The 15,384-nt window shown below is 32.7% G+C and overlaps 1 long non-coding RNA gene across 7 annotated transcripts; it reads left to right on the forward strand.

Annotated features, from left to right (window-relative positions):
* The first annotated feature begins 1,967 nt into the window (after positions 1-1,967).
* Positions 1,968-10,293, forward strand: LOC129303008 (uncharacterized). 7 transcript variants are annotated; one of them, XR_008591382.1, is made up of 9 exons: positions 1,968-2,411; positions 3,491-3,538; positions 5,810-5,903; positions 6,156-7,765; positions 7,894-8,454; positions 8,686-8,889; positions 9,074-9,256; positions 9,621-9,903; positions 10,026-10,293. It is a non-coding gene; the product is annotated as an uncharacterized LOC129303008 (long non-coding RNA). The 7 variants fall into 7 exon arrangements; XR_008591381.1 differs by adding an exon at positions 2,472-2,555 and having other exon boundaries at positions 1,968-2,357; positions 9,074-9,903; XR_008591380.1 differs by adding an exon at positions 2,472-2,549 and having other exon boundaries at positions 1,968-2,357; positions 9,074-9,903.
* The last annotated feature ends 5,091 nt before the right edge of the window (positions 10,294-15,384 follow it).

Below are 15,384 nucleotides of genomic sequence, written 5' to 3' on the forward strand. Positions count from 1 at the left end.
ATCACCAGTTAGTACCCTTAAGTAAAATTTTTAATTTCTCTTTTAATTATTACTAAATACTAACAAGCTTAAATGAACCTCTAAACTAATTTCTATTATTAAAATTTTCTTTTTTATTTTATAAATTCACACATAAAAATAATAAAAAATTAAAATTTTAGTCTCAAGTCTAAAATCATCATTTTATAATCATAATAATCTATTCATCATTCCAAATAATTATCTAAACATCAATAAATTAACATATATTTTTATATTTAACAAAAATCTAATCATAGGAGTTTAAAGTTTAACTTATATGTCTCAAATTTAAATCATATCAATAAATTTATATCCTAAAATATTTATTATACTATTAACAACATTAACAATCACATTTATTCATCATAAATTTGTCTCTCTTTCAAATCTTAAAATTTTCACCATTACAAAATTAGAAACTAAAGAAGCTAAATGATTAAGAAATTTTTTTAAAGCACTTATATAATCTTAAAAAGCTTAAATCTTTATTCAAAATATTTTATTATAAAGCTTGAATCAGTTTCCTTTCATCGTTCTCAAGGAAGCTCTATTTTCTCGAGCTTCTATGGCACACATAGAGAGATGAGAAAAGGAAGGGAAAAATGAAAAGAAATAGGGGAAGAGAGTGTCTCCATTTCTCTCCCATCACCCTTGAATAAAAAATTTAATGGTTCAAGTTGAAGCTTTGATAAAATTATTATTTTATTTTAAACAAATTTATATAAATAAATTTAAATTATTAAATTTTAATCTAAATCATTTAAAACTATAACATTTTATTTATATATTTTATATAAAATTAAAATAATAATTTTATAAAAAATTAAATCTAAACTATTAAAAAGTTTTAATTCAAGGGTGATGGGAGAGAAATGAAAGGAAGGAAAATAGAGACACTCTCTTCCCAACAAATAGGGGGTGTGTGTGTTTTTCTTTTAAAAAGTGTGGGCCTTATGTCCTTTTTCCTCCTTCCTCTTTACACTTTCTTTGGCACTATTTATAAAGTAGAGAAATTTTTTTTTATCTTATTTATAAGTCATGTTATTAAATTTTCATTATAAATTTTTTATTTTGCTTTCCATTGAATATTAGAAAGAGAAAATATATTATTAAAATATGTATATTTAATAGGGGCAAAGGTGATAATTTCTTAAAATTAAAGACAAAGTTAATGAGTTTTGAAGCTTTTCTTAGTATTAATAAAATATATTGGAAGTGACTTATAAATAGAACTAAAGTAGTATGTCTTTATATATCAATATCAATATATCATAAAAAAGAAAATAAAAAATTAATCATTTAATCCTTATAGTTTTAACTTAGTTATAACTCAATTTTTAAAATTTTGACTCGATCACAAATCAGTCCCTAAACTTTTTTTTTTTATAATTTAGTCCATAAAATTTCAACCTCTTAAATGTTGGTCCTTGTCTTTTAAAAATAAAAATATAAAGATTAAAAATATTTTAAAATTTATTACTAATATCTTAGATTACTAAACTCTTTTATTATTTGTAAATATTAAAATTTTAAAATATTTTTAATTTTTATAATTCTAACTTTTAAAAGATAGGGATTGATATTTAAGAAGTTGAAACTTTAAGAATTAAATTACAAGAAATAAAGTTTAGGAATTAATTTATAATTAAGTTAAAATTTTAAAAATTAATTTATAATAAATTAAAGTTGAAGAAGTGAGTTATAATTAGATTAAAATTATAAAGACTATATGATTAATATTTTTTTAAAAGAAAACCATTCAACCCATTTCATTTTGTGGCTTGTCATCAGCTTCTCTCACATATTACTGTTTATAGGAACAGTACAGTCTTGAAATAAAGTGTAGGCTCAAGTATTGGGCTTTATGCATTATACGAGGCTTCCTTTTTAATATGGGACTGCGCTTTTGCCCCCTCTTAAGTTTCAAATTTCTGAGACATGACTGTGTGGCTGCTTTTCTAAGAAATCAAAATTGCAGTTACTCTTTTCCCATTTCTTTTCTCCGCGCTTTGCCTCTCTCCTCTTTCGAGAAACGATCCAAAATAGGAACATCACCATTGCCGTTCATCATAGCCAGTTTCCTCCTCCTCTTCATCTTCTTCTTCTCTATCGAAACCGCCAAGGATGATTAAGTTTTAGATCTGGTTATGGGTTTCTCTTTTCTCACTTGGGGTGTTGTCAGATCTGCTTGCATCGCTCTTCACGTCTTTCCTCCCTGTTCTTTGCGTCCTCTATTCATCACCCTCCATTTTTCATGCCTGTCGAACGACATCTGGGAGTAAGTAGATGTGCTTTTGGTGACTTCATATCTACCCTGAGAAGGAAATGAGGGTTTGGTGAGTATCAATTTGCTTGAATCTCCCCCTTCCTTTTGCTGCATCTTTTATGAGGTATGTCCAAGCTTGGTGATTTACTTTTTTATTTTCCTTCCTTTATCTCTTTCATTGCAGTTTGGACTCTTCTTCTCTACTCCTTCATTAACTGCACTTCAGCTTCATATACTTTTTGTTCTTAAATGGATAACATAGGTAAAGGTGAACAAATTTCAATCTTGGATTCTACTTTCTATATGAAAGAGATATCAAAATTAGTGATTGAAAGGCTCATGCTAAAATTGCTTAAAGAAATAATAGTACTCGATTAAAATTTTGATTGAACCTGTTCTTTTCCTTATCCTTTTGGCTATAGAATTTGGATAAGTGACAACTACATAGAAGATAATTAGCAGTCTGAATTTAGGCATCATTGTTTCTTCACCTGCCCTATAACTCTGCAGAGAAATGTGCAATGGTAGCAGAAAGACTGATGAAGGAAAATAAAATGTATAGGAGAAAAAATACATGAGAGAGAGCTTTGATTCAGACTATCTATTGAACCTGCGCCTAACCAGTCACATCCAAGAATATAAAGTAACTATTCTTTTTTTAAAAGAAACCATGCAAACTAAAGCCTAGGCATCGCATCCACTATCATAACAATCTGTAAAACACATTAAAATGCAATGTTAGTATATAAAAAGGCAATGCATAAACATCTCTAATGGCAGAGCAAGATCAAAAAAATGCTAATATTTATTTGCTAAAGTTGATGAGAATTTAATGGTATTTTAGATTATTAAATAGTGAAATTATGATAATAGTTATTTAGGCTAGCAAGTTATCTATTACATGAGGACTAACAATAATGTTAATAGTTATTTACTAAATCAGATAAGATTTTTGAATATATTTTTTAACCGGAGGAAAAATTAAACATTGACTAACAAAACACCGATCTAAAATGGACAGGTATAAATCCAGCAAAAGACTTTTGAATATTTTAGATTATTGATTAGTGAATAAATGGTAATAATAATTTAGGATAGCAAGTTAGTTTCAAGTTGCATGTTTTTTGTTGTGCAAATTAATCCATGGTCTGATTAGGATGCAACTAGATCCAAATACAATTCATAGCTGTATTTGGATGTCAGGTCCTCTTCATGTGATGGCCAAGCAGTATAATCATGACAGCTGAACAGGTACTTTAGTCTCTCTGTAAAAAAGATTGAAGTCATTTCATATTTTCCTTATTTAGATTTTTTCCCACCGTCAATATAAAAGGTTAACTTTTATTGTTACATTATTTTGTTTTATATATTTGAATGAATAACAAGCCACTTACTCTTGCAATTTCTTCAAAACTTCCCCTTGAACTTCTATATTTCTTAATTTGGCCACACGACACCTGGAAGGCATGTTAGACACGTATCCTCTATCAAAAATAAGATAAAGAATGCATACACGCCAACATGAATAATCCTAGAATCCTGTTTACATGTTAAATAAGTAAGTGTGTCTTCAAAGAGAATAAGGAACTTGAATAAAGTGCAAACGTTAACATCCCCATTGTATATTTCTAATATTTTGCCTTCGATCTTGTGAATATTTAATGTTGACCTACTCCTCAATCAGGATAGATGCATGCATCTACAAGGTAAAGTAGATTATTTATACATCTCAATTTTATGCAACATGGTAAAATGTGTTATACCCATGTCAGAAAAGCTGTATTAGTCCAGACTGCGGCTGATCTTTATTTTGAAACTCTCTATAACTTGACCTTATTTGTGATAAAAGCTTCATCAAAGAACATGACAGGCCGGCTGATAGGTCTTCAGTAGAGATTCTTCCAAGAAAACTAAAAGCTAAATGGAAGTGCCTAATTAGTTTGTTCTCAGCTGTAGGGTCAACTATGACTAGACAAATCATGAGCTATGAATTCCTAATGCCCCATTTGGTATGTTGAAACTGATTTTGATGAAAATGAAAATGGAAATGGATATGGAGATTGATATTGAAATGGAAATGGAAATGAGGTTTAAAAATATGTTAGGTATGTATATAAAATTTTGGTATAAAATTTATTGAAAAGACCAAAATATCCTTATTGAAAAACTACTTGCAAAAACCCATATCACCAATAGAATAGATCAAAAATGAAACAAAACTAGAAAAATAAGGGATCCTGGATCGTCTTCAGAAAACAATATCCTTGGAAGAAATGACAAAGCTAAACATAAAAAAAAAGAGTTTGAATATATGCAAGATTGACTTTGTAAGCATCAAAACTTAAAAAAAAAGAGCAAGGCAACAGATTTGGAAAGAAAAATCAAAGAGGCAAAAAATCAAAGGCCAAGATCCTGCTTCAGCCACAAAGAAAGAGAATATCTTGGACTATCTTTGCGATTTGCATCTTCCCGTCCAGCAAAAAGGGGAGCAGATAGCAAGTCAGAATGCGACCTTATCTGTTATTGTTGAATCGAAGATAAAGGGCAAGACAGTGGTGGAGGTTGCTGTCACTGTCTCAGAGCTAGACGTCATCGGTGCTGGTTGCTGGAGGTTGACGGTGTTCAGATGTTCACCAGCTGTGGGGGAGAAGATAACCTACAATTTCTGAGAAGCAAGCGATAGGAAGAAGATGAGATTAGAAGGGTAAAAAATAAAAAAGAAAGCATGGAATTCTAAAACTCAAATATTATGATGGAAATCAATTCCATTATTTTTGATGGAAATGGCTTCCATATTGAATTGATTTACATCATACCAAACAAGCCAAAATTTCATTTCCACCATCAATTCCATTTCCATCCTCCTCAATTCAAGCATACCAAACAGACCCTAAGTTGTTTTAATTCAGACTACATATGTTCATTTTTGTTTCTTTCATAGGTTGCAGCTGCTTTTAACTTTTCTCAATGCCTCCTCTTAAGGCTGATGAAACGAAAAAGGAGCCACCATTTTCAATGACCCCATAAAAGACAAAGGCTTAGCACCTATTCAATTGTAAAATAGAAACTACGGGTCACTACTTCTGAAAAGACTTATTGTTTTCAGATCTAATTTTTTTCCATATGTGGAATTCTTATAAGAAGAGGCAAATTAGAAAAGAATGCAAGAAAGAGATTTATCATTTCCAACCACTTAACCTGAGCTATTATTATTTAAGAGCCTTGGGACAAGTTGTCAACGGCTGTTTTTTGCCTAATTCGATGCTAAAAAATTATTTTCTCTAAGAACCCTTTAATATATAATACTGTAATGCTCCTGCATAAGTAATAGAAGTTTTTAGACTTAAATTTAATTCTGTAAGGTAAAAGTTAAAGTAATGCAGCCTTGTCAAAATGTTAAACTGCTGATTGAACCCGAGATACTAATGATAGTGCTTTTTTAATATTTATTGCTCTGTCAATCAACTTTTGAAATGTGTTAGTTAAACACTTTTGCTCTCAAATAAAATTTCCTTGCTGCAGAGTTTGGTTCATTAGCAACCTCTAAGGAAAACATTGGACACAGTTAAAGAACTTGGATAGATGCCTTCAATCAGTGGATGCGGTGCTGATAAAGGTATTCATGAACTTAGGGGCCTTAATCAAAACTTAAACTGCTGATTGAACCTATGATACTAATGACAATGCTTTTTTAATATTTATTGTTGTCAGACAACTTTTGAAGTGTATTAGTTTACCTTTTTGCCTCCAGCTAATGTGCCATCACATTTGCATTTAAGGAAAAGTTTTTCAGCTTTTGCTCAACTAAAGCCCAATGCAACTGGAACTAAGGGAACTAAATTTTTATACACGTTTGTTGCATATTTAGGTACTTGTCTGAGAAGAAGGAAGAAGCTGCGTCCAAGTAAATGGATGTTGATTTTGTTGGTACTATGCAATCTTAACAGAATACTCTGCCCAATAGAGTAGAGTAAAGCTGCATTTTGCCTTTGATAATCCAAACTCAACAATGAGTATATTGTTGTTGTCATAGCAGTTAGTACCTTGAATTTTCTTAACTAAGTATTAAGTATGTGTCCAACAATTTTCTTAAATTGTTGTTATAGCATGTCACAGATATTGTGAAAAGAGCTCTTAGCTGTCCTCTAAAATTTATTGCCACGAATGCTGCGAACCTACTCATATTAGGCCTTTTAGAACTACTGCCTCTACATAGCTTTCATCTGACAATTTTGCTTTTGCAAGAAAGGAAAAAAGGTTATCCATCTCAAGCAAGTGAACTTCAAATAAGGTGGGCTAAAGTCGAAAAGAAAAGTGTAAAGTCAAATTTCTAAAATTTTAATTTATCAAGTGTTCTGTTATGTAAGGTTTTATACTTTTGCTTCCATCTTATGTTCACACTTATTCATGTTTTATTGTCGAAGGGAGGGAAGGAGAGATAGACAAGAGGGGTTTCTTTTTGAGTCTTCATTCCATTCTTTTGCCTAATCTATTAGTTTTTTTGGGAGAATGACAATTAAGGACCTTCTAAGAATATTAATTTCAATTATGGACTGTGAAATTTTGAAATCCTAGTTAAGGACTATGGTCCTTAATTGTGATAAAAAAAAAATGTAATTTGTGATGTGAGATTCACTAACGCAACTTGGGAATTCATTAACTTAACTTAAAAAAATTACTAATGTATTTGCTTAGATAGTCTTGATGGAGTAGATTTAAAAAATATTGTACCAGACATTGTTCAAGGTGTAGGAAGGATGAATGAGTTGATTAGCTTGTGTGCCTTGGTTCTGATTCAAATTTAGAATGCATTGTAGATGCAACTTCTCATAATGTTGATTTGTTTTAAGGAGAAACTTTGTTTCCAAAGGTAATCAAGCTAATATTGTAGTCTTTGACCAATTTGAAAGAAGTTTGGCGCCGTCCACCTTTACTTTTCTTCTTTGAGAAATTGCAAGAATTGCATGTATCTAATTGTCCTATGTTGACATCACTCTTCCTAAAGTGTGTTGTCGAAGCTATGCTATGGTTACAAAAGGTAACTACAGTAAGTTGTGGTGAACTGAAGAATATAACAGACGAGGATGGTGGTATCAGCAATGAAATAATTTCAACTTCAAACAATGCACATCCAGTGTTCTCACAATTGAAAAGTTTGACCATCTCTAATTGTGACAAGTTAGAATATGTATTCTCAAACTCTCGTGTTCAAGGCCTTGTGCAGTTGGAGGAGGTGTGTATTGAAAGGATGTCTCAACCAAAATATGCTTTTGGTCAATATGAGGATAATCATCAAGAGGTTCAGATCAAGCTTCCTTTTCTAAAATTACTCAAACTAAGTACTTGAAAAATTTGCTCAGCATTTTACCGAAAAACTATCATTCAAGTTGCCCATCTTTGAGAGAATTTTATTGGGTGGGGTGTCCCAAATTCCAAGCTTCATGTGTTAACATCATGGTTGTTTCAAATATAAATATGGTATGTATTTCCTTGTGTCTTCTATTATTTGATAGAACTTTCATTGTTGTGTTTATAATATCTATGAAAATAATGCAAAAAACTAAGGTGGCTATCTTATTTTGATTTGCTAAATGTTTTAATTGCAGGGCCACAAGGCATACAGTGAGGTTTCAGTTCTATCATCATTTCTCAATTTAGAGAAACTTGAGGTGAATCAAGGTGGTACAAAAGACATAATATTTATTTGTACGAAAACAAATTCCAAAAACAAATTAATCTCACCCTTAGACACTCTGACATTGAATAATTTGCCTGAGCTGAAGTATGTTTGGAGTGGTTTGACGGGAACACTGAGCCTCCAAAATCTTAGAGAATTCAGAGTGAGTGGATGCAACAATTTAAGGACTATTTTCTCCCCGATAATTCTAAGAAGCATGCAACTGTTAGTGGGCAATAGAGATATTCTCATGTATAAAGTTAAAGGAGCTGTTTGGACGTAGCAGTAAAGCCAGCAGTGACTATGTCAATGAAATCGCGCTTCCAAACTTGAGAGGCATATATCTGTCGAAATTGCCAAGTCTTGTTGATATCTGCAATGGATTCAAGTTATACGCTATGAACCTTGAACGAATTAGTATGGAACAATGCCAAGATTTTCTTCAATCATGGGGGCAATTGGGAGAATATACACTAGAATAAAGACAAAGGTAAGTTGCATTCTTCATGCATGTATGGACGGTAAAAATAAAAATAAAAATGAATGGTGTTTGAACACTTATTGTAACATGTTAGAGCCTTGAACCACTTCTACCCAGTATTAAACACCTGAACAATGAATATAGATGGTCAAAATTAATCATTTATTTAATTTGTTAAATGTGTTTAGGCTCCCCTTCTTTTGTTACTTCATTAATGAGCTTCATTTGTGCTTTCTATAGGAGGAAGCAGAGACTCATAAGAACAACGGCAGTTAACTGCTTGATCAACTCCCATATTTGTTCCCAGAAGACTTGACTTCAAAGGAATTAGAGTTACAAAAGCTAAGTGAGTTGAGTTTCATATGCAAGGCTTTCAGTACACCCTCCCAAAATTTGAGCTTCCAAAATTTGAGTTTCCTATAGGTTATTTGCTGTACCCTATAGGTATACAAATGTTTAATGCATTATTTTGTATGGACTTTTATATGAGCTAAATCTTTATGGTATTTAAGCCTTCTTGGTGCATAATTATAGTTGCATAATTGATAATCACTTATTGAAAAATTCTTTTATAATCATGTTGTGCACGCATAATTAATATTTCTCATTTTCTATTTTTTGATTTCAGTTTCTGTTTTTGTGCAACTATCCTTTGTGAAGGCTTTCAATGGGACTAACTATGATGATTGCAAAGAGTCCCTGAATATGTATCTTACCATTTCTGAGAAAGATTTAGCTCTGAGAGAATCCAAGCCTGCGGATCTCTTTTTTGAGTCTAGTGCTTCTGAAATGGCCTTCCATAAACAATGCAGTAAGTCTAACCGAATCTGTCTAGCGATCATCAAGTACACAATTGAAAAAGAAATTTGGGACAGCATTCCTGAAAAGGATACTACAGTGGAATACTTGAAAGCTATTGGTAATAAATACAAGAAGCTTGACAAGACTCAAAGAACTATTATTTATTACTTCTTGAAAATACTCGATATGATAGAGTTTTTAGTGTCAGGAAGCATATTCTAAAACTTGTTCATTACTATAACAAGTTTAAATCATGTGGAATTGACTTGGCTAAAAGTACCTTAGTTTACTGTGTTCTTCAATCACTGCCATCAGAGTACACATTCTTGAGGACTTCATACAGCTCACAAGAAGCTGAATGGTTTATTGACCAGATGATATCAATAGTCACTCAAGAAGAGGAAGCTATAAAGAAGAATCCTTCTCACTCAGTAAACTATGTTTCTCATGACTCTAGCAGCAAATCTGGAGGGTTATATAAGAAAAAAGGGAAGAAGCATGAGGCCCTAAAGCCTAATAATCTAAGTTTTAAGAAGGATGGTGATAAGAGTAAGAAGCTGAGGAAGAAACCCTTTAAGGGTTTATACTATTATTGCAAGAAACCAGGTCACATTAAAGCTAATTGCTTCAAATTGAAGAACAAACAAGAAAGTGAAGGTATAATTCTTCAAACTACTCCTCTAAGTCTAGTTTGTTTTGAGTCTAACACTATTGAAACTTTCTTTGACTTATGGTGGCTGGATTTTGGTGTCATTGTACATGTTGTGAATTCTCTATAGGGGCTAAGAAACTAGAAGGTTCTAAGTGAGGCACAAAGGTTAGTTTTTGGCATAGCAAGGAGCAAAGCATTAGTTGAATGCATCGGAAGTATTTCTTTGTATTTAAATTCTAGTCATGTTTTAAATTTGAACAATGTTGTTTATGTACTTTTTGCGAAAAGGAATTTAATTTCAACTTCTGTATTGGATATTTATGGCTAGTCATTCTTTTAAGGAAATAGGAAAATTGATATTTGTTTTGATTTCATTAATGTTGGTTATGCTTCCTTGATATATGGTTTTTCTCGATTGAATGATTGATTACTTGAACTTCCTAATCTCTATATTAATGCTGCAATTGGGCATAAATGTCAAAGGCCCAATGATAATTCCTCTATGTTATGGCATCGTCGTTTGGATCATATCTCTAGAAAGAGGTTGGAGTGCATGGCCGAGTAAGGTGCCTTACAAAACCTTGATTTTTTAGATTTTGAGACTTATGTTGATTATGTAAAGAAAAAATTCCCTGCTAGAGCTAGAATCAAAGGGGCAAAGAGGTTTAAAAATAGCTTAGACTTAATCTATACTGATATTTGTGGACCTATTACACCTCCAGCTATGGGTGGTTTCAAATATTTTATCACCTTTATAGATAATTACTCTCGTCATGGATGGATTGAACTCTTGCGTGAAAAAGACAAATCTCTTAATACATTCAAGACCTTTAAGGAAACAGTTGAATTAAATCTGGCAGGTTGATCGAATGTGTGAGATCTGATAGAGGAGGAGAATTTTATAAGAGATATACTGAGATTGATAGGAACCCTAGGCCATTCGCTTTGTACCTTCAAGAGCATGGCATTGAAGCGTAGTATACTATGCCTGGCACCTCGCAGTAGAATGGGTTTGCAGAAAGGCATAATCGTACTCATGAATATGGCTACAAGCATGATCGGTCACTCCTCACTGTCAGAATTCTTGTAGGATGATGCATTTAAAACTACTGTTTATATTTTAAATCAAGTTCCTAGTAAGTCAGTTCCAAAGACTCCATGAGTTATATTTTGGAAGGACTCCTATATTAAAGCATATGTGAGTTTGGGTTGTAAAGTACAAGTAAAACCTTACAATCCACAACAGATGAAGCTTGATGCTAAAACTGTTGATGGTTTCCTTATCAGCTATTGCATTGGATCTCATGGGTACAGATTCTATTGTCCAAATCACACTACCAGGGTTATTGAATCTGACCAAGCTTATTTTTTGAAGATGCCTTAGATAGTGGGAGCTTTGTGCCTGGGTATATCACTTTATATGACAAAAGTAGTATTTTGTCTATGCTTATCATGACAACCCCTTATGTTGACATAAATAATGCCATGGATCAGGATAAAACTAAAGATGAACTATCTTTAGAGGGTGATGAGGATCTGGTTGTTGAACCAAGACGGTCTCAAAGGGTTTGCAGGTCTGTTATTTCAAATAATTATATGGTGTATTTGCAGGGAATTTGATTCAAATGCTATTGATAGTTTAAACTCAATATCTTATTAAGAGGCTATTTCTAGCTTGCATTTTTCTGAATGGTTGGAGGCTATAAGTGAAGAAATCGCTTCTATGTACCACAATCATGTATAGGAGCTTGTAGACTTACCAAAGAGTTTTAAACCAGTGTGTTACAAGTAGGTCTTTAAAATGAAACGAAGAGCTATATGTGAAATTGATAGATACAAAACCAGACTTGTAGCTCAGGGCTATATAACCAGAAAGAAGGTATTGATTATACAGAGACCTTCTCTCCGATATCCACCAAAGATGCTTTTAGAGTGGTAATGGCTTTAGTTGATCTTGATCTTCACCAGATGGATGTCAAGACTGCATTCTTGAATGGCAATTTGTATGAAGAAGTCTACATGACACAACCTGATGGTTTTGTTGAATCTAATAAATAACATCTAGTGTGCAAATTAAAGAGATCCATCTATGGGCTAAAATAGGCCTTCAGGCAGTGGTATTTGAAGTCTAATGAAGTTATCACCTCACTCGATTTTGTTGAGAATGTCTTAGATCAGTGTATCTATCAAAAGTTTGATGGGAACAATTTTGCCATTCTTGTTCTTTATGTTGATGATATCTTGTTAGCCAGTAATTCAATGGATTTCCTCAATGAGATAAAACACCTATTGTCTAGCCATTTTGACATGAAGGATATAGGTGAAGCCTTCTTCATTCTTCGAATACAAATTCATCATGATAGATCTCGTGGTATTCTTGGTTTATCACAGACCACCTATATTGAGCGGATACTTAAAAAATTTAGAATGGATTCATGTTCTCCCTTACCTACTCTTGTTCAGAAAGGTGAGTTATTGTTAAAGTTACAGTGTCCTAAGGATGATAAGAAGAGGGCTGAAATGAGAAAGATACCATACGCTTCTGCTGTTGGTAGCCTTATGTATTTTCAAGTATGTATTTGGCTAGATATAACCTTTGCCATTAGAGTGTTAGGTCAATATGTAAATGATCCAAGTCTGAATCATTGAAAATCTATTAACAAAGTTATGAGGTATCTTTAAGGTATGAAGAATTATATGTTGACTTATAGAAGGTCAAATTATCTTATAGTTATTGGGTATTCTGATTATGACTTTAAGCGATCAAAAGATTTTGAAATTGTTGGCTTTTTAGATTTAGATTTTGCGTTTTGTCTGGATAACTGTAAATCTATGATCGGCTACATTTTCATGTTGTATGAAGGAGCTATTTCTTGAAAAAGTGTGAAACAGACACTTACAACAGTTTCATCTATAGAAGCTGAGTATATTGCTTGTTTTGAGACTACAAATCACGCTATATGGCTGAGGAAGTTGATATTTGGCATGCGCCTAGTCGAGTCAATATCATGTCCTCTAACCATTTACTGTGATAACAAATCTGCAATATATTATGCTAATAACCATAGAAATTTCAGTCGTACAAAGCATTTTGATATCAAGCTTATATTTGTGAAAGAGAAAATTGCTGAGTTTCAAACCCATATGGCACACGTTCCTGGCATGTAGATGCTTGCAGATCTATTGACTGAGGGCTTACCTGTAGAAGTTTTTCAAAATCATGTAATTGGTATGGATATTGTGAATTCTTTTCATCCCTGGTTTAGTGGGAGTTTAAGAACCTTTTGTATTATAATTTCTCTTTAGGCTTTGTTTTTTTCTGTGAGTTATGTTCAGTTCAGTTAGGTGCATTTATATCATTTGTATCCCCATAGGATTCAATGATTTTATTGTGGTATACTATGCATGTCACTCGTTTCCCCATAGGAATCAGTAATTTATGTTATTATCTTACTGAGCTATGTTTGAAATAAAATTTCACATTTTATTCAGAGATGAGATATTATATCACTTGTTTCCCTATATGATCCAGTGAATTTATGAAGTTTCATTTTTCAAATTTTTGTTTGTGGCTTGCTTATATAAGTTGTTTAATTAATGCAATCCAAATGGGAGATTGTTGGAATATTTATTTATAGATTAACATTAATTAGTAAGCCCAAACAGATTGGTCTTTATGATCTTGTGTGGATCGTGATAGGTGGACCACACAAGTGAGCCCAATGGGCAGAGGCCTAATCCACAACCTAGTAGCCATCAGTTATTTTCTATCTTTTAACTGACTGAGTCAAAGATAATGGAATATAATTATTTAATTATTTAATAAAGCGATTACTGATCTGATCCTTATAAGTCGATCAGTTAATAACCACAAACACATCATATATCTTTTCTTCCACTCTATTATCTGTGTATTCTCTGAAAACTTTGGGGTCCAGTGGTTTATGCGTCTGTCTACACTAGAAGTGATCGAGGTATCTCTGGTAAGCGATCATGGATTCTTCAGGTACACATATATTACTTTATCCTATTTCTGAACACTGTATTTTGTTCGGGTTTTTTTTTTAAATTTAATAAAAATAATAATAAATAATTAAAAAATATAACAATATAAAAATGAAATTAATCCTTCTAAGGATTATATTTTTAAAATAACAATAATCTAACAAAAAAAATCTTTCTTAAATTTTTAAAAATCTCTCTCAAATTATCTCAATCATCCAAAGATATCGGGAATCAAATTTTAAAACCCAATTATTTCTCTCTCCTTGAATTTTGTTAAAAAAAATAATAAAATATGTAAACATATGTATATTCTTAATTTGATTTCAAACGAAATAATATTTAAAAAAAAGGGCTATGCCATAGCCAAAATCATTTCCTTTTGGCGGTCAAACACTAGAGAGGACAATCACATGTAGAGAAAGAAAGCAGAAGAAGCATGTATGATAGAATAGAAGAAAAGAAACAGAGACGGCAAGACGAGAGACCAGACGTGACAGAAGAGAAAAAAGGAAGCAGAACATGCGAACGCACAGAGATGAAAACTAGAGTAGCAGACCAGGGAGAAGAAAATGCAAAGAAAGAAAATAGAAGGAGCACACACGACAAAGTAGAAGAAAAAAATAGAGATGGAAAAGACAGAAGAGAGACGAAAACATAGAGTAGAGAAAAGAGTACTAGTCACACAGAACAAGCTAGAGACGAATGCCAGATGCAGAGAAGACCAGACGAGAGGAAGGAAAGAAAGCAGCTTGGCCAGGCGTAGAAGAAGAGCTACACAGAAATAAAAACCAGAACAAACGAATGCGGCAAATAGTAGATGACAAAGATGAAAATGCAGTGGAAGAGAAGGAAAAGCAAGAAGCAGAGCAGGTGAGTAATCATTCTTCCCTTCTATTCTCTATATAAGGTTGGAAAAAGTAAAAACAGGGGGGAGAAGAGAGAGAGTCTGATAGAAAAAAAGAGAATAGAAAATAGAGATGGAGAGACGGAGAAGAGAGTCTGAGAGAGAAAAAAGAGAATAGAAAACAAAGCATAAAAGATGGAGAAGATAGGAGCAAGGGACCGAGAGAGACGAGCTTTTTTTTTTGGAAAAAGGAGAGATTGGAGAGGAGGAGCAAGAGATCGAGAGAGACAAGCTTTTTTTGAAAAAACAGAGACTGAGAGAGGGAGAAATAGGGATGAAAAAAATGTAAAAAAACAGAGACGTCTGAGAGTCTGAGAGAGAGAGCTTACTAGAAAAACAGAGAGGGAGAAATAGTGATGACCGAGAGTCTGACGAGAGATACAGATGAAAAGAGAAGAAAATGCCAATCACGGGATGTAAGAACAGAGCCAGAGACACAGAACGAAGAGAGCACTGATCTAAGACAAAGAAAAGAGAAACGAAGAGAAAGAGGAAATCGGGAAGAGACGGAGAGACGGAGTTCTTCTGATTTAAAAAATAGTAAATGCTTTTGATTGATCATCTACACTATTGTGGA

The sequence above is a fragment of the Prosopis cineraria genome, unplaced genomic scaffold (assembly GCF_029017545.1).
Source record: "Prosopis cineraria cultivar Desert tree isolate PC_DT_omini unplaced genomic scaffold, ASM2901754v1 PC2, whole genome shotgun sequence".
Taxonomy (NCBI): domain Eukaryota; kingdom Viridiplantae; phylum Streptophyta; class Magnoliopsida; order Fabales; family Fabaceae; genus Prosopis; species Prosopis cineraria.